Source organism: Aquarana catesbeiana, linkage group LG01 (genome assembly GCF_042186555.1).
Source record: "Aquarana catesbeiana isolate 2022-GZ linkage group LG01, ASM4218655v1, whole genome shotgun sequence".
In the NCBI taxonomy this organism is placed as follows: domain Eukaryota; kingdom Metazoa; phylum Chordata; class Amphibia; order Anura; family Ranidae; genus Aquarana; species Aquarana catesbeiana.
In genome coordinates this window covers 150,049,131-150,075,411 of record NC_133324.1, presented here as the reverse complement: position 1 = coordinate 150,075,411, position 26,281 = coordinate 150,049,131, and the positions used below count along the sequence as shown (strand labels likewise).

At 42.4% G+C, this 26,281-nt stretch overlaps 1 protein-coding gene across 2 annotated transcripts in view; it reads left to right on the top strand.

Annotated features, from left to right (window-relative positions):
- The window catches only part of HAPLN1 (hyaluronan and proteoglycan link protein 1), a 209,064-nt gene that overhangs the window by 158,529 nt on the left and 24,254 nt on the right, over positions 1-26,281 (top strand). The window lies entirely within an intron of this gene.

Sequence of the window (26,281 nt, the reverse complement as noted above, 5' to 3'; positions counted from 1 at the left end):
AGCAAATCTTCCTAAGCAGGGGGTATAGGTTTGGCAATAGCTGTCCCTCCTGAATGGCTAGCTGGGTATTGCACCTGGTTGCCTTCCCCTATAGGCTGTGGGCGATGAACAAACAGAGGTTACTCACTCAGTTCCTAGAGTCCTGTAGCAGAGATGGTAACTTGTGGTCAGGCCAGGAGGTGTGTTAGGACTGCAGATACCTTCAACTCTCCTCAATTCCATAACATGATAAGGTGCTTTGTAGTTTACAGTGGTAAACTGGAACATACAGTGGTATATGAAACCCACCAAAAAAGAGTAAATAAGAGAAGTCCATAAAGTTAATAAAGTTGAAATATACATGTAACCTTTTCCTGCCCACGCTATAGCTAAAAGACAACTACAGCGTGGGCTTACATTGCCGGGAGGGCATCCATGGACGTCCTCCCATAATCGCTCTGCCTGTGTGCCCCCTGCGGCAAGTGGGCAGCATGCTCTGTGATTGCTGCTTCCTTAGGACACAGCCGATCGGATAAAGGGCCAATTATAGTGGCCCTTTACCAATGACAGCTGACAACGATGTAAACACAAGATGGTTACTGTTATTCATTTCCTCCCGCTGACAGCGTGAGGAGATGAGAGGAGAGCCTCTATGCGGCTTGTGTGAAAGGGACATCTACACTGATAATCAGTGCCCTGATTATCAATGCAGCCCCAACAGTGCCCATCAGTGCCTGCTGCCTCATCAGTGCCATCTCATCAGTGCAGCCTATCAGTTCCCATCAGTGCAGCCTCATCAGCGTACATCAGTGAAGAAGAAAAATTACCTGTTTGCAAAATTTTAGAACAAACTACTAAAAAGTTTTTTTTAGTTGTTTTTATAGCAAAAAATTAAAAACCTAGATATTTGGTGAATACTGTTCTAGGATTGCTCATATATTATTATGGTCACATATTATTATTTCACTTTGAACAATATCCAAGGTTTTCGAGTTTGGTCTCTAGTGCTTTTCTAATTTGAATCAGTTTTTTTCACCTGGAGCCACTCTTCTTTTGAACTAGGAAGAGAGGGGAGTATATCCCCTGAAACCATTCGTCCTTTGGGACATGTACCACTGCTCCCTGAGTCTTCCGTAAGTCCACGTAGGACAGTAACACTTGTCTCTGTTCTTCTGAACGAGGAAGTAGAGTGGGCACGAATCTGGGGGTAGGAGTACTGGAGAAGGCCCATCTGTGCCCTGACGAGACTGTCCTTACGACCCAGTAGTCCGAGATTGAGGCCACCCAGACGTGCCGGAAGAGGAGCAGATGAGCCCCCACCCGACCCGCCTGGGCGGGTGCAATCTCAAAAGGACTTCGCCTGCTCATGACCGCTGTATGTCTTGCCTTTAGCGGGCTTGCGAAAGGATGCCTGCCCTCTGCTCCAATTTTTCCTGAAGTCTCGGCCAGGCTTGTATGAGTGTGCTTCCCTGGAGCGCAACGGAGTGCGTCTTCTATACTGGGGTTTCTTCCGTCCAAGTAGACGCCTGTCCTGGGGGAGGAAGCCTGATTTACCACCCTTGGCCGGCGTTATGGCATTATCTAACTTGTTGCCGAACAGTGAAGACCCCTCAAAGGAGATTTTACACCAGGCTTGCTTGGAGACCAGGTCAGTGAAAAAAAAAAAAAAAAATCTTATTTCCATGTATTAGTAAATATTTTGTAATATTTGGTAATTATATATGCACATGAGGCCAATCATATTTGCTGGTTGCATATAGAGGTTCTTCCTGCTTTATAGTGCTACACAATGGCCAACTCTTTTAAAACAATGCACTTTCAATATGGCTTACAGAGGGATAGTAGGGGTAATCTTAGGGGTCAGGCCGAACACAAGTTAGGACCAAACTTTGACTGTTCGGGCGTTCAGACCATTGTTCGAACATTTACCTGTTTGGCTGCAGTCCAACATCATGTATAATGCTGGTATTACTTCCACTATTATATATGACACAGGACAGGCACCACTGAATCTTAACAACTGGTGATGTCAGGAATCTCCCACCATGTAAGCAAAGGGCAAGGGATAGTTTAACAAAAATAAAAAAAAAGGCACTGCCAAAATTCTTACACTGAGCTGCACGTGCGCAGTGAGGACAGGCAGGTAAGTAACTTTAATGCAGAAGAAACATAGCATGTCTCTTGTGCATTTAAAATCCTGCCTGTTCACAATCTTTTTTTTTTTTTTTTTTTTTTTTAAGGAAATTGGGCATTTTTTGCATTTTTTTAAAATCACTGCTTCTAAAAATTTTTTTTTTTATTGGTACATGTTCCCTGGGGCAGTGCCCACTCACTATGCTATTTTTCGACACCCCCTTGCCTATCATATTTGTGATTTGACAGATTCGGCTTCTATTGACTTCTTTGAGCTTCACCAAACCCTGCTCAGAATGAACCCCAGGGCAGTTTGGTTGATCAATAGTCAGCAGCTGTTAAGAGAAAAAGAGAGGTTCCACTGAGAGACTGAGAGCTCCCATTATTAGTTAACCAAACTTTATTCTTTCCTATACAATACCAAAATGTAGGAAAGCAAACCAGCTGTGCCAGTCATATCGAAAATTACTTTAAAGTGGTTGTAAAGTCAGAAGGTTCTTTATCTTAATGCATTCTATGCATTAAGATAAAAAGCCTTCTGTGTGCAGCAGCCCCCCTCGGCCCCCCAAACACTTACCTGAGCCCCATCTCTCTCCAGTGATGTCCACGAGTTCCAGGACTCTCCTCCTGATTGACTGAGACACAGCAGCGGTGCCATTGGCTCCCGTTGCTGTCAATCAAACTCAGCCAATCAGGAGAGAGGGGGTGGGGACAAACCGGGGCTGTGCGTCTGAATGGACACAGGGAGCTGTGACTCGGCTCATAGCAAGCTGCTTGTTATGGGGGCACTCGACAGGAGGGAGGGGCCAGAAGAGCTGAAGATGGACACGAGAAGAGGAGGATCTTGGTTGCTCTGTGCAAAACCACTACACAGGGCAGGAAAGAATAATGTTTGTTATTTTTAGAGAAAAAAAAAAACGAGACTTTACAATCACTTTAAGGTCCACACAGAAATATGACTTAAAATATACACTCACAGAAACTTTACCATCAGGGGCACTGCTAGGTGGCAAAAAGACCAGGGGCTTCAGCCGAAAGTCCAAGACTGGAAAGGGGGGGGGTGTACACATGACGCAGGCTTTTTTTTTTTTGGCTGGGCCGTGACCTACCTGACCTACATACACTGACCTACCTGACCTACATACACTGACATTTACCTACACTGACCTACCTACACTGATGGTAGTGACCTACATACACTGACCTACCTACACTGACGGTAGTGACCTACCTACAGTGACCTACCTACAGTGACCTACATACAGTGACCTACCTACACTGACGGTAGTAACCTACCTACACTGACCTACCTATACTGACGGTAGTGACCTACCTATACTGATGGTAGTGACCTACCTACAGTGACCTACATACAGTGACCTACCTACACTGACGGTAGTGACCTACCTACACTGACCTACCTACACTGACCTACATATACTGACGGTAGTGACCTACCTACACTGACCTACCTACACTGATCTACATACACTGACGGTAGTGACCCACCTACACTGACCTACCTACACTGACCTGCCTGACCTACATACACTGACATTTACACACACTGACCTACCTACACTGACCTACCTACACTGACGGTAGTGACCTACATACACAGACCTACCTACACTGACGGTAGTAACCTACATACACTGACTTACCGTCAGTGTAGGTAAGTCAGTGTATGTAGGTTACTACCTACACTGACGGTAGTAACCTACATACACTGACTTACCTACACTGACGGTAGTGACCTACATACACTGACCTACCTACACTGACCTATCTACATTGATGGTAGTGACCTACCTACAGTGACCTACCTACAGTGACCTACCTACACTGACGGTAGTGACCTAACAGTGACCTACCTACACTTATGGTAGTGACCTACCTACAGTGACCTACCTACAGTGACGGTAGTGACCTACCTACACTGACCTACCTACAGTGACCTACCTACAGTGACCTACCTACACTGATGGTAGTGACCTACCTACACTGACCTGCCTGACCCACATACACTGACATTTACATACACTGTCTGACCTACCTCAGCCGTGGTGTGCGGTGTCACAGCAGCTAGGCAATCAGTCAGTCAGAGGAGGAGCCGAGGAGGAGAGGAGAGCGACCCGCCCGAGCGGCAAGTGAAGATGTGGCACGGCGGCCGCATTGTAATTTCCACCTTCTGGAGCCTGCAGCACCTATGATGGACGTCACACATCCTTCGGTCCCAGCATTTTACCAGTTGGAAGGTCTATCATAGGCTTTGCAGGCTCCAGAAGACGGGACCTGCTATGGCACTCGGCCGCACTCCGAATCCGCCACAGAGACTAATTTTATCTGAAAGTGGACCGCCCGGAGAAGAAGAGGATACTGGGGTTATGGTAGCCAACTGTGATATGCCTCTTCAAACAGCCGACGTTTAACGATGGCAGGCAAGCCGTAAGTGGTTAATTAGCGCCATACAATGATACTTGAACAAAAAAGAGCTGCATGGTCAAGTTGCCAGAAAGAAGCCTTTACTGCACAAGTTCCACAAAAAAACCTGGTTACAATATGCCCAACAATACCTTAACATGCCTCATGGGGCTTTTTTGTGGCATTGGCGCAGTAAAGGCTTCCTTCTGGCAGCTTGGTATCAAAAAGAGGCCCGAATTTTCCACTTCTTAATAAGGGATTAAACAGTACTGACTGGCATATTCAAGGCTTTGGGTATCTTTTTATATCCTTTTCCATCTTTATAAAGTTACATTACTTCATTACGCAGGTCTTTTGACTGTTCTTTTCAACCTCCTCATGGCTCAGTGTCTAGCCTGCTTAGGACATCCAAGTGAAAGCTAACAAACTCATTGACTATTTATACACAGACACCAATTGTGATTTAAAAAGCTACAAATGTGAGAAATGAACCTTTAATTGACATTTTAACCTGTGTGTGCCACCTTCTGTGTCTGTACCAAGGCCAAACAGTCCAGGGTATGTACACTTTTGATCAGGGCCATTTGGGTGATTTCTGTGATCATTAAACATGTGCACACTGAAATATTTTGTTTCGAAATTTAGGGTTCTTCGAAAAATACATTTATTTAGTTACTCCCGAAATTCTTTTTTATTTATTTTGCTTCATTAAAAAATGCATTCATACAAAAATCTGAATTAATTAAGGTCCAATCTGTCAATGGAAGGCTTATGGTGTCTGACGGATGTTCCAAGAGGATTTGATGAAGCAGCTAAACTGTACAACGCCACGATCATACATTTCCGGTTGAATGCTCCGCCCACAAGCTATAGTAGAATTCTAATGTTGTTTGGCTAGCAATAATTATAATTATGAATTATTATTACTAGTCAAACAACATTAGAATTCTTCTATAGCCTATGGACGGAACATTTGTCCGTAAATGTCCGCTCAAGTCGATCGTATGTTTTTAGCTATTTCGTCAAATCTTCATGTCGAACGGTATTATACATATTTTTGATCGTATCATATGTTCTGCTGCTGTGCTTATTGATTAATAATTCAGGTTCTCTGTTAACAAACAAACGGACCAGCTAAGATTGATTCTCTGAAATGATTCAGTGTGTCTCTCTCTGCTAGCAATTGTAAGTGGAAGTAAGTTGGCTGTACATGTGTACTTAAGTTCTAGCTATTTTACTGCTTCCCCTCTTTGGTTACAATCAGCCAATAACATTCATCATCATCATTGATTTACTTCCTCCACCCATTCCAGCAGTGACCACTAACAGATCTTTTACTCTTGTCTCTATAATATCAAATCTTTTCTCTCTATGTTGATTGATCTTGGACTAACAGAGTTAGGTTAGGCACATTCGACCACAGGTTCGATGGACACAGATCGCTATTGTCACCATCATGTTGAATCTTCTATCTATCTATATCAAACTGTTGTCGCTACGATACGAAAATATAATGGATACAAAAATAAAGCATTTTTTCATTTTGGATCTTTTGGATTTTGGATTCTGCGCGTTCGTTACACAAAAATGCCTAAAATTTCAGAGGAAAATGCATTTGGACGATAATGAATGCACGTCTAGTTATCATTATGATTTTAAAAGGAGCCCAAAAACTATGTGATAATAAATGGCTTCATGTGATCACTATGCTTGAATAAAAGACAATTTTTTGGCATGATTAGTCATATTTTCAATATAAATGCCCAAATTTCACAATTTCTGCCAGGGTATGCAAACTTTTGAGCACAACTGTATATATATATAGTTGTATATATGTAGTGTATATTTACCTTTCTAAAGATAGCCATAGATAATTACTTACCCAGTCACAATTTAGCTGCAGACAGTGGCTTATTGTCAGTATTCCTGACACAAAGTAACAAGTGGCTAGCAGCCAAAAGCATCCAACTTAGCTGAGAGTATCTGTTCTAAACATTTACACTAGACAGAATAAAAAAAAGATAGTTCTTTTATTCTTACAATACGTGACCTTTGATGACAATTAGGATCTTATCTCAGTAGTCATTTTATCAATAGACTTGGTAACTTTTACGCAAACCTGTTAAATTAGAGTAAATGAGCAATAAATTAATATTTAATAAATATTTTTTACAAATAAATTGTAAAAAATTGCAATGACATGCACCTGTGCAGAAAATTACTCTTTGGGTGTCGGTAACCCTATAGAGGTGCTCTTGATGAAGACAAAAAAAATTGCATTGATATGCACCTATCAAACAGGTGCTGAAAAATTGGTCTTTGGGTGTTAATTGTGCCCATGAAACCTATACCAAAAGCATTCTTCCAGATGAAATGATTGAACACCCTCAAAGCTAGGCAGCCTCGAAGTCCTGCAGAGATTCCACATCCCAAAAAGACTTAATCAGTGACATCGGCATCAGGGGCCTCATAACTGGTAATCCAGGACTTATTCATTTTTATAAAAGTCAAACAGTCCACGGAGTCTGTGGACAGACGCGTTCTTTAATCAGTAACGAAACCTCCTGCAGCACTGAATCCCCGTTCTGAAAGCACGCTGGATGCAGGGCAGCCCAACAACTCAATAGCATACTGGGCAAGTTCTGGCCAGTGGTCTATTCCCATGACCCAGTAAGTCAGTGGATCGTCAGCTGGAAAGCTCTCCATTTCTGTTTTGGCCCCGAGGTAATCATCCACCATGTGATGAAGACGCTGCAGATGGGATGTGGAATCCGACAGCCCTGGACGATGAGGACTAAAAAAATTCAGAAATGCCTCACTTAGAGGGACGCCTTCTCCAACGCTCCTCTCTTGACCAACAGAAGACTCAAAACCATGTTTTCCATGACATTGTAACCTACTGGAGTCAGGAAAAACGTTCAATAAAATCCTCTTTAACGTGTCCTCAAGAGATTTTATCTTCTGCTCTCTCTGTAGGGACGGCATGAGTTCTGAGACCTTCCCCTTATAACGGTGGTCAAGGAGGGTTGCCAACCAGTAATCATCCTTCTCCTTTATGCCACGTATTCTTGGGTCCTTTCACAGGCTTTGAAGCATGAGGTTGCCCATGTGCCTCAAATTTGCCGAGGCTTGAGAAGCAGAATCCTCGGGGTCACTCAGGATGACAGCATCTGGAACTTCCTCCTCCCAGCCGCGTACTACTCCCAAGGGTCCTGTGGTTGGAAAGCCATTGCTTACAGATTGACGCATGTCTTCCTCTTCTTCGAAGCCTATGAAAGTGCCAGAATCCTCCTCCTCATCCTCCTCCCCTCTCTCCTCCTGTGTTTTCTGTGACATAGGAATGATGGTGTTTGGATAAAGTGGGCCTTGAGAGGAAAGGAAGTCCTCCTCTTCCTCCTGCTGCTCTACCTCCAGTGCCCTGTCCATAATGCCACACAGAGTCTGCTCCAGCAGGAACACAACAGGGATTGTCTCACTGATGCATGCACTGTCACAGCTCACCATCCTTGTGGCCTCCTCAAATGGTGACAATAGAGTGCATGCATCCTTAATCATCAGCCATTGGCGTGGGAAAAAAAGCAGAGGCAGCCTGAGCCTTTTGTCTTGTCGTATTTGCACAGGTACTCATTGATGGCCCTCTGCTGCATGTATAGCCGCTGCAGCATTGACAAAGTCGAGTTCCACCTGGTGGGCATGTCACAAATCAGGCGGTTTACGGGCAGGTGGATTTTCCACTGAATTTCAGCCAACCGAGCACTGGCTGTGTATGACTGCCTGAAATGGCAACAGACTTTTCTGGCCAGCTTTAGCACATCTTGCAACCCTGGGTACGTATTTAGGAAATGCTGCACCACCAAATTGAGGACATGTGCCAGGCATGACACATGTATCAACTTTCCCGGTCTAAGGGCGGACAGGAGGTTTGAGCCATTATCGCACACCACCATTCCTGGCTCCAGCTGGCATGGTGGGAACCACCTCTGGGCCTGTCCCTGCAGAGCTGCAAGAATCTCTGCTCTGGTGTGGTTCCTGTTCCCTAAACACACAAGCTGAAGCACTGCATGGCACCTTAGGGAGTACCTGATGTTCATAGGACAATTCTGCAGAGGAGGGCATGGAAGTGGCGGAGGAAGAGGAGGAGGGGGTAGAGCTCACAGGTCTGACATCATCACCACCAGCTGTATGGAGACGTGGGGGCACAACAAGCTGCAGCACTAAGCCTTGTCCTGCATCCTTTCGAGTTGCAAGCAGCATTACACAGTGTGCTGTGAATTAAATATATCATCCCTGTCCATGCTTGCTGGACCACGTGTCAGCAGTAAGGTGGATTTTACGGCTGACTGCCTTGCCCAATGATGTCAGAACATTCCTTTCCACGTGATGGTAGAGAGTTGTGAAAAGTAGTAGCGACTGGGAACCTGCCATTGTGGTACAGCACATTATGCAAATTCACGGAAGGGGGCAGAATCCATCAGGCTGAAAGGCAGAAGTTGGAGAGCCAACAGCTTTGACAAGCTTGGATTTAGACGCTGGGCACGTGGGTGGCAGGGACTGTATTTTTTTTCCCCTGCAGCAGATGGGGCAGAGAAATTTGCCGGCTACAGTCTACAGCTGGTGGTGTGCTTCTGGCAGATGTGCTGCTAGGACCTGGGACACCCTGTGCTATACCATCATCCCTGTCAGTGGAGGCTGCTGAAAGGTAAAGACTCGGTATAGCAGGGGCAGACTGAAGTGGGTAAGGAGGAGGGACAGATTTGTGCCCCTTTTGTGTGGCTTTTAGGTGCTCTTGCCAACGGGCTGAGTGGTTAAATGTTAAATGCCTTGTTAAGCATGTGGTACCCAAATGGTTGGTGTTTTTGCCACCTTTATTGTGCCTGAGACACAGTTTGCAGATAGCAACAGTGCGATCTGCTGCAGATGTGCTGAAAAAGGCCCAGACTGCTGAGCTTTGGGGAGTGGGCTGGGAGATAACAATTGCAGAATGTGATGGAATAGGGTGGCTGCTCTCTACTCTTTCTTGATGCTGGCCTCCTTGGGGTTGTGCCGCTTCACCTTCAGTTTCCTCCTCTGCTCTATCTGGCACCCAATTTGCATCAGTGACCTCATCATCATCATCATCATCTCCATCTCCTCCATCGTCACACCATTGAAGACAACTTGGCAATACGTTGCGGCTTGGGGAACATGAATGCCAATTTGTCTACTAGTGTTCCTCCCTCTGTCTAGGGTCATGTTCCTGGCATCCTCAACCTCAGAACCAACATCTGAATCCAGTAATGGCTGTGCATCATCAAAGAGCAAGTGGCTGACGCTGTGGTCAAATAATTCAGCTGACTCCTCAATGGCTGATGGTGGGGCTATAGCAGGAATAGATGTGAACAAGGAGGCAGGTTTATCCACTCTGGCAACTGCAGGGGACTGAGGAGGATGAGGAAGGTTAGTAAGCCAGTCCACCACCTCCTCTGCATGTTGTGGCTGGATAGCACAGGCAAACTCACTAAACAGAGCAAATGATGCCCTGCCTGAGGACTGACCACCATGTCCACCTCTGCCTGTGGACACATTTGTTGCTGGCACCCTTACAGTGCCAAGGGAACGTCTGCCTCTCCTTGTTTTCCCCCTAGACATTGTTTAGAGGGAGGGGGCGGTGCTTATGAGCAAATGTAAAGAAGAAGTTGAAATCTGTACGTAGATGCACTTTAATCAATGTAAAGAGGTGTTTGGTGCACTTTAATTTGAGTACTCACACTACACGGACACACTCCACAGATACACTATAATATACTGCAATATAATATGCCAAACGTACAGTGACGCACAGAATTATGTGGCGTTAAACTGGCAGTAACGCACACAAAAGTAAATGGCATTAAACGGGCAGTAATGCTCAAAACAATATGGCGTTAAACTGGCAGTAATGCACACAGAACTATATGGCGTTAAACTGGCAGTAACGCACACAAAACTATATGGCATTAAACTGGCAGTAGCGCACACAGAACTATATGGCGTTAAACTGGCAGTAATGCACACAGAAGTAAATGGCAGTAATGCTCAAAACGATATGGCGTTAAACTGGCAGTAACGCACACAGAACTATATGGCGTTAAACTGGCAGTAACGCACACAAAACTATATGGCATTAAACTGGAAGTAATGCACACAGAACTATTTTGCTCAGCAACAGTTGGGGAGCCAGTGTGTATGATGAGGCCACAATGTAGTGCACTGGGAACAAGAGTAGAGATTTTTTGGATACATTCTGATGTCACTTTGACTTTGGATAGAAGTAACAGGTGCGTAAAAATTGGTCTTTGGGTGTCGGTGGCACCTTCCCACTGTAACCATATAGAGGTAATCTTGATGAAAGCAAGAATTGGGCTTGCTGTAAAAAATTGCAATGATATGCACCTCTCAGAAAAATTACTCTTTGGGTGTCAGGGGTGTTAAACTGGCAGTAACGCACACAAAACTATATGGTGTTAAACTGGCAGTAACGCAATCAAATAGACAGTGTTTCACTACACTGATGCTATCTGAACTGTCCCTACTCTAGCTATACACTAATGTAGAGATTACTGACACGGTCTCACTAAACTACACTGAAACTATCTGAGTTGTCCTTACTCTACACGAATGTATGTATGAATGACACGGTCTCACTACACTACAGTGAAACTATCTGAGCTGTCCCTGCTCTAGCTGCACACTATGCAAAGCTGAATGATAGTCCTCCTCACTACACTCACACTATCCTTAGACTGACACTAAACTAATATTCTACACTGACAATTGAAGCAAAATAGCACAGTATAGCACACTAACTAATAGCACTGAATAGAGCCCTGTTCTATCTCTCTCCACGCCAAAATCACACTGAAAATGGCTGCCATTGAAAGAATACTTTTATACTGTGGGGCGGGAGCTAAGAGCGATGAGCCATGATTGGATAAAGTCATGATGACAGTGTCCAATCATGACTCTGATAGTGCTCTGTGCCCTGATTGGCTGAAGCTTTCACTGCTTCAGCCAATCAGGGCTTGCAATGCACTGTTCAGCGCCGCAATGCATTGTGGTTGGTTCAGGGGGCCCAACAAACGGTCGAACGACCCGTTTGTTCGGCTGTTCGCCGAACTTCCGAACTGCGAAAGTTCACCCCAAACCGTTCGCCCATCCCTATTTAGCATGTGATGTAGCTTAGAGCCTTATATGAAAAACACATACCCAGTATCCCTTTAGGTTTGCATGCTCCTTCCATCTGGCCCCTGTGTGGTGCAGACATTAGCTGTATAATCAGCTGGTCAGCTACTTGGTTAGCCCTGCTTCTGGAGCAGATTGCACAGCTAATTTCTGCAATACCCAGTGGCCAGCAAGGAGGAACAAGCGCATCTAAAGGGATGCAAGTGTTTATGGACAATTTAATAAAGTGGTTGTAAACCCTCATACAGTATATACCAAGTTAAAGCGGTTGTATAGTCAAATTTTTAACTTTTACCTACAGGTAAGCCTATAATAAGGCTTACCTGTAGGTAAAAAAAAATATCTCCTAAACCTGTACAGTTTAGGAGATATTCCCCTTGTAATGAGCTGCTGACTGCAGCAGAGCATGCACACAGGGGATTCTCAGCTGAAAGCCCGGCAGATGCCGGACCTTACCGGAAAGAAGTCTCCAGTGCGCATGCGCGGGAGTGACGACATCGTGGCTCCAGCCACTCACAGCGCTAGAGCCGCGATACCCAGAAGACACACTGAGGCAACGTGTCAGCTACCTCGGCGTGGACCAGGTGAGATACCGATGCCTCGTTCTAAGGCAAGTATTTCATAATGAGCTAGTATGCGGCGCATACTAGCTCATTATGCCTTTTACCTTACAGGTGTATAAAAAAAAAGTGTCAGCGGGTTTACTACCGCTTTAAGTGAACAGCCTCGGATAATACACAGAGATTAAACTCATTTTCATTACATAAGTTTTACTTGTTTATCTGCAGTCTTCCCTTTCCTACTGCCAGGATGCACATACCAGCAGAGAGATCCGCCTCCCTACAAAAGCTTTGAGATCCAGAAATACATGCATTCCTGTTGCCCATAGAAATCGGGCCTTGGCGCATAGAAGTGCGCATGCGCGAACTGACGCGCACACAGAAGCCGTCACGCACCCATGTGTGCGTCGACGCTCGCGCACACACGTGAGCGACTCTGGCACCAATGAGTCTATTTAGGCACAGCCAGTACTCAGCCCCAGTGCTGCTTCGTCTTCAGCTCTGTGCATCCTGTTTCCTGAGAACCTGTATCTTGGTCCCTGTTACCTACCCCAGCTTGTCCTGTGACCATCCTCTTGTCTTCTCCTTGGCTCCTGTTTGCTGATCGGGCTTTTGACCTCAGCTTGCCTCCTGACTACGAACCTGCCTGCACCCTGCATCCGGTTGTCCTAGCCGTGTATGACCCAGGATGCCTGACCTTGCTTCTTCTTACTGCCATCCGCACCATCTGCCTGCCTGTCTGTCTTCCTGCTGAAGTCTGCCTCTGTCTTCTCCAGCCCTTCCAGGACTGTCGTCCAGCTACCAGCTATAGACTCTTGGCACTCGTGCTACTCTGTACCTTGGTGCCTTCTGTTCCCACTATCAGAGGTCTCAAGTCAGAGGTGTAGGGGAGGCCTTGCTCGTCCATTCAGGCTCTTCTACCAGGTACGTGATACCTACACCTCTTCAAAAGGGCAGAAAATAGTTAAAATCGTTCTTCAGCTGTCAGGAGCAGAGAGGAAGGGGCGGAGAGGCTTAAGTTACAGTATGTAAGAGCTGATTGGAGGAAAGACACACACCCCTCCCTATACAGCAGAAGAACTGTGTTCTGAATAGACAAGCTGTCTGCTGAGCTCCCCCACTTTCCTCCTGACACAAATTTATCTTATGTGTCGGGAAAACTTTTTAGAAGTGACTCATGCTGATAACAGAGGAACGAAGCGCCAGAGAGAAACGACACGTAGAGCTTTGGAGAGAGGTAAATAAACACTACAGATGTATGTGCTTTGCTCAGATTCCATGACTGAGGTTTACAACCACTTTAAGGTAGTGTAAAGTGCACCCTCTAAAGGCTGTCTGTAGAAAACTACAAAAGGTAGACCAGTTACCCTGCACAAGGAGAGCGAGAGCAGCAGTGGCTAATTTTTAATACAGGAAGCTAATACACAAATGCAAAGTTTCATGGTGGATTGCTGCACAGATCTGGGGGAGATACACAAAGCACACCAAGATTTTATTAAAAAAATGTACACTCCTCTTTTTTGTTTATAAATGCTTATCCTGGTGTTCAGATTTTAAGTGGTTGTAAATGTTCAAATATTTAAAAAAACAAAAACAAACATGCCTATATTTACCTGCTCTGTGCAATGGTTTTGCACAGAGCATCCCCGATCCTCTTCTTCTGGAGTCCCTTGCCGGCACTCCAGGCCCCTCCTCTTCATCGGGTGCCCCTACAGAAAGCCACTTTTCATCGAGGCACCTGTGTGGGCTCGCTCCCCAGTCCCGCTGCTGCATCGATTAATGCCCCTCACTCCTGTGTCACAGCTTTTGATCGACAGCATTAATATGTCCAATGAGGAGAGAGATAGCGGCTGAAAGCACTGTGCTCATGCACATGGTGGGTTTGGATTGGGCTCAGGTAAGAAAAAAGGGGGGTCTAGGGGGAAGCTGCAGCACAGAATTTTTTTCGCCTTAATGCATAGAATGTATTAAGGTAAAAAAACCTTAAGGCATTACAACCACTTTAAGCCTGCATTCCTAAGGCCGTTGACATGACGCAGTGCAGGGCTCACGTAATGATATGTGAGCCCAAACTGGCATTAACATATAACCCCAGAGACTAACAAGAAGTGGGTTTGATGACAATAGGGGGTCATTTAACCCAGAAGAGAACCGGTGCTGGATCACAGAAAGTCTGTTAGCAACATCATCAGTGAGGTGGTAAGCATGCAGCAAAAGTCACTTCTTTATTTTTACTACTACTGGGCTAATTTTTTTTTTTTTTAGCAAAATGTCACTGGGTAATTTTATTTACTTCTCAAAATAGGAATATTAGTTTTGTTTAGACAAATTGTGCTTAGATTTAGTATATGCCTTTTTGAAGCTGCCTTAACTTCTCTACACTTGTATGCATCTGAGATTGCTGTGATAATACCATAACTGTAAAAAAGTTTTAATGGCACGATGTGCAATACTTTTCCTGATTTTCCCTCCTCTAATTAGCCATCTTTATCTTCTGTATGTTTTCAACACGCATTACCAAACGTCAAATAAGTAGAGGAAGCACAGTAGCCCTGGAAAATCTGAACTCGTCTTCATTAGGCTTTTGTACAATAAACATGTTGGAAACACAACGTTATCACATTTAGTTAATATAGTGGCATTATGAAAAGTTATAGTTGTCTATTAATCCAATTTGCAAGGGCTCTGAAAGGTCAGTGAAACACTCTAATAAGCCTGCATATCTGCCTAGCCCTTTCTGAACAAATTGTTTATTCTATTCCTTTCGATGGAAAACAATGTGGCAATTGATTTGTATAGTATTTATAACCTTCGAATATAAATGTGAGCTGAGCAGATTTTATTAAAGAGAGAATTACTTGTTAGCATGCAGAAGGAGACAAGTAACTTTTATAATGTCAGTGCTAATAACATCTTCTTACAATTCTCATATCTTAAAATAATTATGTGTAATAGAACATGGAAAGTAAAGCTTTATGATTATAGGAGAGTACAAGCAGTTATTATAGCATTAAAATGGGGTGACAGTATATGTATTGATTTTGTTTGGAATTAAGCCAGAGGAAATTATTTGTACTGTTTTACCATTTTATGTTTAGCCTTACGTTCTTATCACTGTCTGTGATTTTCTTCACATTTGTCCTCAATGTCCCCAGTAAAACATTTCATTGTGAGTGCAGCATTTGTTCAATGTAACCTCAAGGTTGTCTAATCATTTTGTAAACTCTGGAGAATTCAGACTTGTTCCTGCATCTGCTTAACACGTGAGTCATATGGGGACAAATGGGTAAATCGACAATGTACAACGAAGGAATTGGAATTCTCCGATTCCTTAAAGCGTTTGTTAACCCCCCAAAAAAATAAAAACAGATTCTTCTTCCTAAGCATGCTATACAGCACAGTGCTTGTGCTGTGTCATTTGGCCTCCTGTAACACCTAAAATAACCTGTTTTATCCTGCCTGGCTATACCCTCTCCCCTGTAAACTGACCACGGTCAGTATAATATGGCTGCTGAGCCCTGACACCGTGGTCAGTTTACATGCCTCTGTCATCCACAGCCTGTTCTCCATCTCCTGTGTCCTCTCCCCCCTCCTCTCCTTGCCTGTCTGCTTGTGTCAGCGCCTGCCCCCCCCCGGCTCCTAATGCTCTCATATTAAATAAATAATGCTCCCATCCCCTCTGTATTGCATTAATAAGTTCCCCTGTGCCTGTGTTATATAAATATGCTTATCTGTACCAATAATACAGTGGCTCCCTGCGATCACGTGACTCCTTGGCTCTCTCTCTCCTCTCTCCTCCCCAGCTGAGATCAGCAGCAGTGCTCAGGCCCCACCCACTGGAACTGTCAGCCGGGCAGAGGAGAGGAGAGAGGAGACACCTAAACGCTGGCAGCCGATGTGTTATTGGTATAGATAAGCATATTTATTATATAACACAGGCTCAGGGAAACTTATTGTTTCCCTAATACAGAGGGGATGGGAGCATTTCATATTAATGCCTTAACAAGCACTTTAACAATATCCTTTATACTTAATCAAACCCAATCAGACAGAGGAGCCATGGCAGTACAGCCCCAGCTTGGAAAGGCTTGCAATGTGCCAGGCCACCAATATTGCCATTTCATTCATGTGTGTGGCAGGCTTAATCCCCCACTAGTGTTTACTATTTCTTTGGGACTCTCATAGAAAATACTCCCTCCGGTGGTTCCAGGTATGAGAAGCTATTGGGACAGTGTAGCCCCAACTTGGAAAACCTTGCTATTTGTCAGCCAACCAAAACTGATTTTCATCTATGTGCATGTGGTGGTCTTAAAGGAGAAGTATGGCCAAAGCTTTTTTTGACCCATTTTCTGCTATCAGCAGGCTAAAGCCTGCTGTCATCTGACATCACTCAGCCAGCCCAGGTTCAGGAAAGATCCCAACCATATGGTCTGGATCCACCCATATACCTGGACCAGCACCTGGCTCAGCCTCTCAGCGGACTCAGCCCCTCCTGTCCCCTCCATAGCCACACGCCCCAGTGAGCGCTGGAGGGGAAAGCAGAAAGTCACTGACTGACAGTCATGGCTCTCTGCTCAGAGCAGAGGGGGAGAACTGAGCAATCAGTGGTGTTTGATCACTCAGTTCTCACTGTAGAGCCGGTGGGCCACAGATGCAGCATTGGATCGATGCAGCATCCACATAGGTGAGTAGAATTTTTTATTTTTTTAAAATCCCGAACTTCTCTTTTAATTACCCACTTGCGTGTAATATTTATCTTAGACTCCTGTAGCAAAATAACCTTTTCAGAGATCCCAGGCATAAGAAGCTATTGAGATAATCACCCCAACAACACAAATAATAGTTTTGGATAGCCAGACCCAAACAAAAGAGGATAATAGCAAAAAATGTGGATACATTCTAAAAAAAATAAAGACATAGGTAAACATATATGGCCTAAATAAATCTGGGGCATAAATATTGTATATACTGTATTTAAAGTGGACTTTTGGTATCGTTACAAGCCTGAATGAGTAAATTCTTGTGTCACGATAGACAGCATCAGTAAGAGATGACATGAAGGAGAGTAAATATCCTCACCGAATGTCTTTAGAGCGGAACTAAACCCTCCTATTGTTTTCAGCCAAGGAAGCTGCCATCTTAGGTTCTGTTTGACCATCAAGTGCCATAATGCTGCACATGTGATCACTTATGACACAAGCCATTTGATGGCTTTACAGTTTGGTTGAGAGCACAAGCCATTGTCAGTGTAATGCCCCGTACACACGGTCGGATTTTCCGATGGAAAATGTCCGATCGGAGCGTGTTGTTGGAAATTCCGACCGTGTGTGGGCTCCATCGGACATTTTCCATCGGATTTTCCGACACACAAAGTTGGGGAGCAGGAGATAAAATTTTCCGACAACAAAATCCGTTGTCGGAAATTCTGATCGTGTGTACACAAATCCGACGGACAAAGTGCCACGCATGCTCAGAATAAATAAAGAGATGAAAGCTATTGGCCACTGCCCCGTTATAGTCCCGACGTACATGTTTTACGTCACCGCGTTTAAAACGATCGGATTTTCCGACAACTTTGTGTGACCGTGTGTATGCAAGACAAGTTTGAGCCAACATCCGTCGGAAAAAATCCTAGGATTTTGTTGTCGGAATGTCCGAACAAAGTCCGACCGTGTGTACGGGGCATGACAGTTACATTCCCAGCATGTGCCGGGAATGTAACTGTTTTTTTAAACTGTTGAATCAATGGGTTTAGTTCTTTAAGAAAGCTTTAAGAAACTAGCAATGCATTGGGTTACACTCACACATTACTTAGCATGCATGCACTTTAACCTTATTCCTCACTGCAGCACAGCATCATAACAGGAAAAGAGAGCTGTTGTGCTTTTTGTGTGTGTTTGTGTGTAAGATTTTCCATGGATCTCAGCCCCTTTATAGTCTATTGTAGTAAAGATGAGGGTACACTCTTGCACCTATTGGGCCATGTCACAACAGCCATTTTGTAGCAGTGATTAGTTACTGCAATGGCAAGGATTAATCGTGATTTGTAGCTAACAACGTAATTGCTAACTGTAGGTCAAACTTTTGCTACATCACTACGTTAGTGTTCACTGCTATGAATTGCTCTCGTTCAGCGATTTGTAGCCAAGCAATAGAGGTGAATGCAGACAGACTGCCATTGGTAATCTTGTCGCTGACATGAAATACTGCACAAACTCAACTGCTGAGCATTTGAGCTACAAATTGCTGTAAAATTAGGATGTTTGCGATTCCATGTAAAATAACTTTGATTTCCTTCATAAGAAATTGGTACACAATCACCAGTACAATTAGGGTGCTACTAATACTGTTAGTTGATATAGTATGTGTTCTGTAATGGTTTAATTGAGGCTCTGCTCATTTTAGTTTATAGATGCTCTAAAGGGTTAGGTTTAACACTGAAGTAGGATGATATTGGATAACTATCCTTGCAATGTAGTCATACTGACAAGCAGTTTGCTGGCAGGCACACAAGACTTGAGTAGCTTGTAAATATACATTGGAGCAGACTTATGCTTTGCTTGTGCAGGATAAAGCAAAAGGTTCACTTTATAGTCTCTCCCTAGCAGTACATACTCAACTTTCCTTCATTCTTTCTGTTGCTCCATTCATCTAATTTAGAGTGAGAACGTCTTACGTAAATTCCAAGTCACTCTAGCCAAAGGTTACAAGGGTCCTTGTAGTTTCTCCCCAAATAGTAGTGAGTCACACATTCCTGAATACTTCGCAGTGGTATTTGCACTGTTCCCAGCAAGTGAACAGAGCAGAGGGGGATCAAAGGAAGTCAGTATGTGCTACTAGGGTGTGGAATAATAAGGGAATACAAAAAAATACACATTCATACTCAGCTCTATGCTGCAGCATCTGTGTGATTGTCTGCTCAAAGCGGAGATCAGAGACTGTCAATCACTGCTCTCCACTTTATTCCACTAGAGATCACTGGAGGGCCAGATAGAGCAGCCCAACTCTGAGAGGCAAAGCCAGTTGTCAATCAGGCATTTGGGTGGTTTCTGACAATCTTTCCTCCTTCCAGATCCTAAAGGAGCTCTGATACATCAGCTGAGAGCAGGCAATAGCTGGCTCAACTGACTCTGGGTCAGAGGAAAGCAAAAGCAAGTGCACTCCTCTGACCCACAAGAGAAATAAGCCCAAAAAAGCTCTGGCCATACTTCTCTTTAAAGCAAATCCTTTGTTTGCATTGGCACAACATAGGTTTGCTTTAAATATGACAGTATAAGATATTTCTAAAATACACCATACCTTCATCACTGTTAAAGCCTGCTACATCATCTTTCCCAGCCTTATGCTTATTACTACAGTATACCACAATACAGGTGTTCTTTAAGGAAGTGATACCACAGATGAAAAGCCAGCAAAATGTGTTTCTTGTGCTGTTTGTATAGAAGAAAATAAAAAGCTTACTAAAGGTACACTGATGTATGTGTGTGCCTGCTGGATAAGACGATGCATTAGCACATAAAAATATGTGCTTTGCCTTTTCATTTTACCTGCTTCATAAACAAGTCTCTGTGAGTTTATAGAGTGAATAAAATAGAATGCTATTTGGTACAGTGTTGTAAAAATGATTGGAAGGGAGTCCTTTTAAAAAATAAAGTTTGTTAAACTTGATATGCAAAAAAAAAAAAATATATGCACACAAACATGTATATGCTGCTTTTGTGTTAACAGTTAGCATTGATTAGCGTACACAGAAACATTTCAGCTCAGCCTTTCTAAACTGGGGTGTCAACTGGGTTTGTCAAGGGGTGTTGTACAGAAATCACAAAAAATGTTTAAAAAATGTCAACAAAATGGCTAGGGAATCATGGGTTATGTCATCAGTTGCAGGCAGCCAGCCCTAGGAGTGGGAATAGGACCCAAGGTGTCCTTACCTTCAGTGAAGGAAAAGGAACAAACTGCGGTTTAACCTGATATAACTTTATTAGAACAATTAGTAGAAAAAAAATATTATCATTGAAAGGAAAGCATAAACAATAGGAGATTGCACATGGTAAAAACTGACAACATTGTCACTTAAAAACGCATGCCCATGAGCTAAGCCAGATCCCAGTCATCCACACATGTCAATTATCTCAAGTTATTAAGTGTGACATAATATATAATGTTTACATGTATTTAGGCGAGGTGAGTTCCAGGAAACCTTGGTAGCACAAGTCGGTACCCGTATTGTGCTCAACCATAGACCTCCAGACTCCCTATATGCCTATAGAGCTGCTGCATTAAGTCTTTACAATGTTGAAGAAAGCATTGGTCATCACAGACAAATGAATGCAATTCTGGCTAGAAATTATCCCTGCTAGTTAGTGAACAAAACAGGTTTGATTTCTGTAAATCTGAAGGTAAGGACACCTTAGGTCCTATTCCCACTCCCCTTTTATTTTGACTACTTCTCCTGTTCTGATAAGGAACACCAACCTATTAGGTGAGTCGGTAACCTGTTACCTGAATTGACCAGCGATACTGGTTATCAGGACCCCCGCCCATTGAGTTTTTTACTACGATTTGTAAGCCAGCCCTAGGAGCAGCTAGTTCCAGTGACATAATATGGAATAGCTGATGCCTTGAATGAAATTGGGTTAAAGTTTAGAAAATATCCATTCACTGTACAACCAGTTTACTTTACTGGTATATTAAAGTAGAACTATAGGCAAAACGTTTTGTTTTTTCATTTTAGATAGAGCAAGGGAGTATTTTTAAATGAGCATTGATTTTAAAGGGACAATGGTGTGGCCCATGCCTACATGCCATTTTGAAAATCCTAGTTGCTTGGCTGTTATGGCTCTGGCTTCAATAATTGGTTCCAAACAAATATGCAGATCGAGAAATTCAGAGAGAAGTCCTACGTTCTGCTGAGTTGCTATAGGTTTCAAAGTATGAAATTAAAAATGTCAGTAATGGTAGTCTCCATGTTTCCCTCAGAAAAGTTTTACAGTTTACAATGGCTCAAAACTCACATGTGGATTGGATGAGAACAGTAAAGAACTATTATAAGAACATTTCAAAACTTAAGTCTCCAAATAGCACAGCCACCAGAGTCCACCATTTGCTCTAAGATCCTCTTTAATGGGGTATATCTGGAGAGTTAAACATCTACACAGTTAAAAAATATATAAAATGTTTTCTTTACACTGCAGTCATTTCAAACACTATCTTGGAGCTTTAACATGAGTTCTGAATTATAGTGAAATAGAATTTCTTGCAAGATTGAAAGGATTAGCAAAAATAAAATCAAATGGCTGCGTAATAAGTTTGCCAGAATTTCAAGTCTACATAATGCTGCTCTAAAGATGAAAGATGTAGAAAACAGTACAGAAATACATCTGCAAGATTTTGCTAATAGCCTAGCCCTTTATTTATATCTCCACTTTGGTGATGTTGTGCTCAGGGAAATTACATTAATTAGATAATGGTCTTTTGTTTTTCTGTACTTTCATTACGATGCTTTGAATTAGTTAGCTATGTAGAAAATGCAGAAAGAAAAAAAATCTACATTAGCTAATCAGGTACGTAGGCCAGAATTAGAGAAACTCAAAGAAGCACATAAGGTATTTATCATTGCCACCAACTTGCCTGACTTTTAAAATGAGTTTTATGCTCCCTGTGGATGTTCATCCATGATTGCAGTCACTGTTTTTATTCTTGCCGTCATCATGTTTCCCAATAACAACATTATAACTATACAAGAAAAAGATTCATAGTAAATGTTGTAGGAATCACTATTTAGGAAGTCTTATGTGTACAAATCACTTGTACCATAATAGTGGCTAAGGAAAACTATTCAAAAATTGAACTTCATAAGAAATATAAAGCATATAAAGAGAACACTATAGTATAGCAATTCCAGGAAATGTTCAACCACCGAGAAATCAGACTGTGCTCCCCCTGTGTACTCCTTGTCCCCGTTCATACTGTCACACTGTGGTAACACGTGGGTTAATGTAACATATCGTAACAGATGGCGACATGTTACAGACATCCTAATGCAGCTTGCTAATGGATGTGATTTGCAGTGCAGCACAATGGTAATGCACATACTATACTTTTTAGCATGCTGTATTACAGAATATCGTATATGCACTTTTTACAGAGAGTTAATACCAATAAATGAACTGCCATAATGCAACACATGTTAACATGCAGCTTAAAGCAGTGCAACAGTATGAACTGCCCCTTAATGAGCAAAAATGCATAATGTGTCCAGTATATTTAAACAGATGTGGCCTCATGTATATTAATGCCTGATATGGTGGATGGACAGATCATTTGTGAAGACTGTGCAGCTGCTCAAGGGCCCTCTGGCACTTATGGGCCCATTAATAGAAATGTGGGTCATGTGTGTGCTGGGACCGCCTCTAATGGTCATTTTTACCTGGGTAGTGTTTAATTCCAGGGCAGTGGAGAAGGGGAAGACATTCTACATAATGCACTAACCATGCAATGATCACACATTTGACATACTATCGCACATGGATCATTGAATTTTTTTTTCCTGGAAGCCTAATAAGTTGTATGCAATGGTACATAATACCCTCTAAATAGCTAAATTTGTACAGGGAGCCTCAGATCATTGTTTTAGGGGTTGTGGCTCAGCAAGCACTTTAATTCATGTATGGTGGGAAATGTCCGTGAATAAAAAATTCTGGACAAGAGTCTACCAATTAATTTACACGGTCTTCAGAAAGAGTTTGCTCAAAAACCCCTATGAAGCCCTACTCAATCTGAAGCCATCTGCTTGTACTTATAAACAATTCAAATTAGTATCCTTCATTTTCACTGCTGCCAGGCAAACTCTGATAAGGGTTTGGAAATCCGGTGCACCTACAATTGCTCATGTTAAGCAAAATATGTCCTGGTACTTGTTAATTGAGAAACTGGCCATCATTCTACATGATAAGGTCCACAAGTTCAAAAAGGTGTGGGATCCATGAATTTTCAGTTACCTTAGGAGGAATTCTGATGACTCAACATGTACTCTCTAATCTAACAATGCATACTTCTGTGTGGTCCAGCCCTGCAGGAAGAGCTTCAGCTTGACCCAGACCCAACTTTTTCCTTTCCATTACTCTTTTCATTCTAACCCTTTTCTTCTCTTTTATTTTCTTAGTTTGATCCATTTTTCAAATGGATTTTTGTTTCTACAAGAGATACCTCCACTCAGCAGGTCCTTTGGTCATACATCCTAGAGCCCCTAAGAGATGGGTGCCCAACTGGAGGACCATCTGTTAATGTGTTACTTATGCCTTTTGAATAATATGCCCTGTGAATATATAAATATAATCTGGGCATGCCTAATAGACATGTGCATACTGAAATATTTCATCTCGGAATTTCGTTTTCTTCTGAAAAATACATTTATTTAGTTACTCCCGAAATTAATTTTTATTTATTTAATTTTTCGTTAAAAATTGCATTCGTCTGAAAATTCAAATTAATTAAGGTCGAATCTGTCATTGAAGGCTTACGGTGTCTGTCGAATGTTCAAAGAAGATTGTACGACGCCATATAGTTTAGCTGCTCCGTCAAATCTTCTTAGAACTTTCGACAGACGCCAAAGATTCAATGTTTGTATGTTTTTCGCTGCTTTGTCGAATCTTCGTTGTTCATGTTGAATGTATATACTTCAAACAGAAAATTGACTGGTGATAGTGATCACTGATCAGACAGGTAACAAGATAGGGTATATAGAATCTATATAGAATCTCAATCTACAAAAAAATCTATAATAATAAATTCCCCCCCCCCACACACAACACGGGCAGCCTCTGAGGCTATCACAACACTAGCAACACTAGTATCACTATCAAGTTCACAACACTAACACAATAGCAGCAGATTATGATGAAAAAGTTATGTTGAACTGTAGCTTACTTCACTATTGTTCTGCTGCTGTGCTTATGCTTAATTGCTAAATAATTCAGGTTCTCTGACAAACGGACCAGCTAAGATTGACTGTCTTCTGAAATGATTCAGTGTGTGTGTCTCTCTCTGCTAGCAAATCGTAAGTGGAAGTAAGTTGGCTGTACGTGTGTACTTAGTTCTAGCTATTTTACTGCCCCTCTTCTTTGGTTACAATCGGCCAATAACATTCATCATCATCATTATTTTTATTTTACTTCCCCCACACAATTCCAGCAGCGATCTTTTCTCTCTATGTCAAATCTTTTCTCTCTATGTCGAATCTTTTCTCTCTATGTAGAATAATCTTGGACTAATAGAGCTAAGGTTAGGCACATTCAACCACAGGTTCGATAGACACAGATTGTTATTGTCAGCATTATGTTGAATATCCTATATATATCGAACTGTTGTCGCAACGAAAATGAAAATAAAGCATTTATTTATGTCGGATCTTTCGTTTTTCGGATTCTGCACTTTCGTTATCGTTTGTTAAAACAATAACGAAAATACCTGAAATTCGGACGAAAATGCATTCGGACGAAGACGAATGCGCATGTCTAATGCCTAATATGCTTCACTTTACTCATTGGGGTGACACTCTTTTGGGTGTATCTGACTAGGATATCATGTGATTGGAAGTCTTGGGTAATTCTTTTGTTCTTATAAAATTGGTCTTCCAGTACAAATATTGTTGTTGAGCACCACGATTTGTATACAGTATTTGAAATGATTTGAAACCATTTTGATTTTGTTTCTGTAATCTCTTTAATTAAAAATTATTAAAACAAAAAACAATATAAGAAAAAAAATCTTAATACACCAAAAAACAGTGGATAATACACAATAATAGTAGTTACAGTGCCTTGAAAAAGTATTCACACCCCTTAAAATTTTCCACATTTTGTCATGTTACAATCAAAAACGTTAATGTATTTAATTGGGATTATATGTGATAAACCAACACAAAGTGGCACATAATTGTGAAGTGGAAGGAAAATAATAAGTGGTTTTAAATTTTTTTTACAAATAAATATGTGAAAAGTGTGGCGTGCATTTGTATTCAGCCCCACTGAGTCAATACTTTGTAGAACCACCTTTCACTGCACTTACAGCTGCAAGTCTTTTTGGGTATGTCTCTACCAGATTTTCACATCTAGAGAGTGAAATTTTTGCCCATTCTTCTTTGTAAAATAGCTCTAGCTCTGTCAGATTGGATGGAGTCTGTGAACAGCAATTTTCAAGTATTGCCACAGATTCTCAATGGGATGTAGGTCTGGACTTTCACTGGGCCATTCTAACTCATGAATATGCTTTGATCTAAACCATTCCATAGTAGCTCTGGCTGTATGTTTAGGGTCGTTGTCCTGCTGGAAGGTGAACCTCTGCTCCAGTCTATTGCAGACTTTAACAGGTTTTCTTCTAAGATTGACCTGTATTTGGTTCCATCCATCATCCCATCAACTCTGACCGCCTTCCCTATCCCTGCTGAAGAAAAGCATCCCCATAACATGATGCTGCCACCACCATGTTTCACGGTGGAGATGGTGTGTTCAGGGTGATGTGCAGTGTTAGTTTTTCACCATACATAGCGTTTTGCTTTTAGGTAAAAAAGTTCAATTTTGGTCTCATCTGACCAGAGCACCATCTTTCACATGTTTGCTGTGTCCCCCACATGGCTTCTCACAAATTGCAAACAGGAATTCTTATGGCATTCTTTCAACAATAACTTTTTTCTTATCACTTTTCTATAAAGGTCAGATTTGTGGAGTGCACGACTAATAGTTGTCTGTGGACAGATTCTCCCACCTGAGCTGTGGCTCTCTGCATCTCCTCCAGAGTTACCATGGACCTCTTGGCTGCTTTTTTGATTAATGCTCCCCTTGCCCAGCCTGTCAGTTTAGGTGGACGATCATGTCTTGGTAGGTTTGCAGTTGTGCCATACTCTTTCCTTTTTCGGATGATGAATTGAACAGTGCTCAGTGAGATGTTCAAAGATTGGGCTTTTTTTTATAACCTAATCCTGCTTT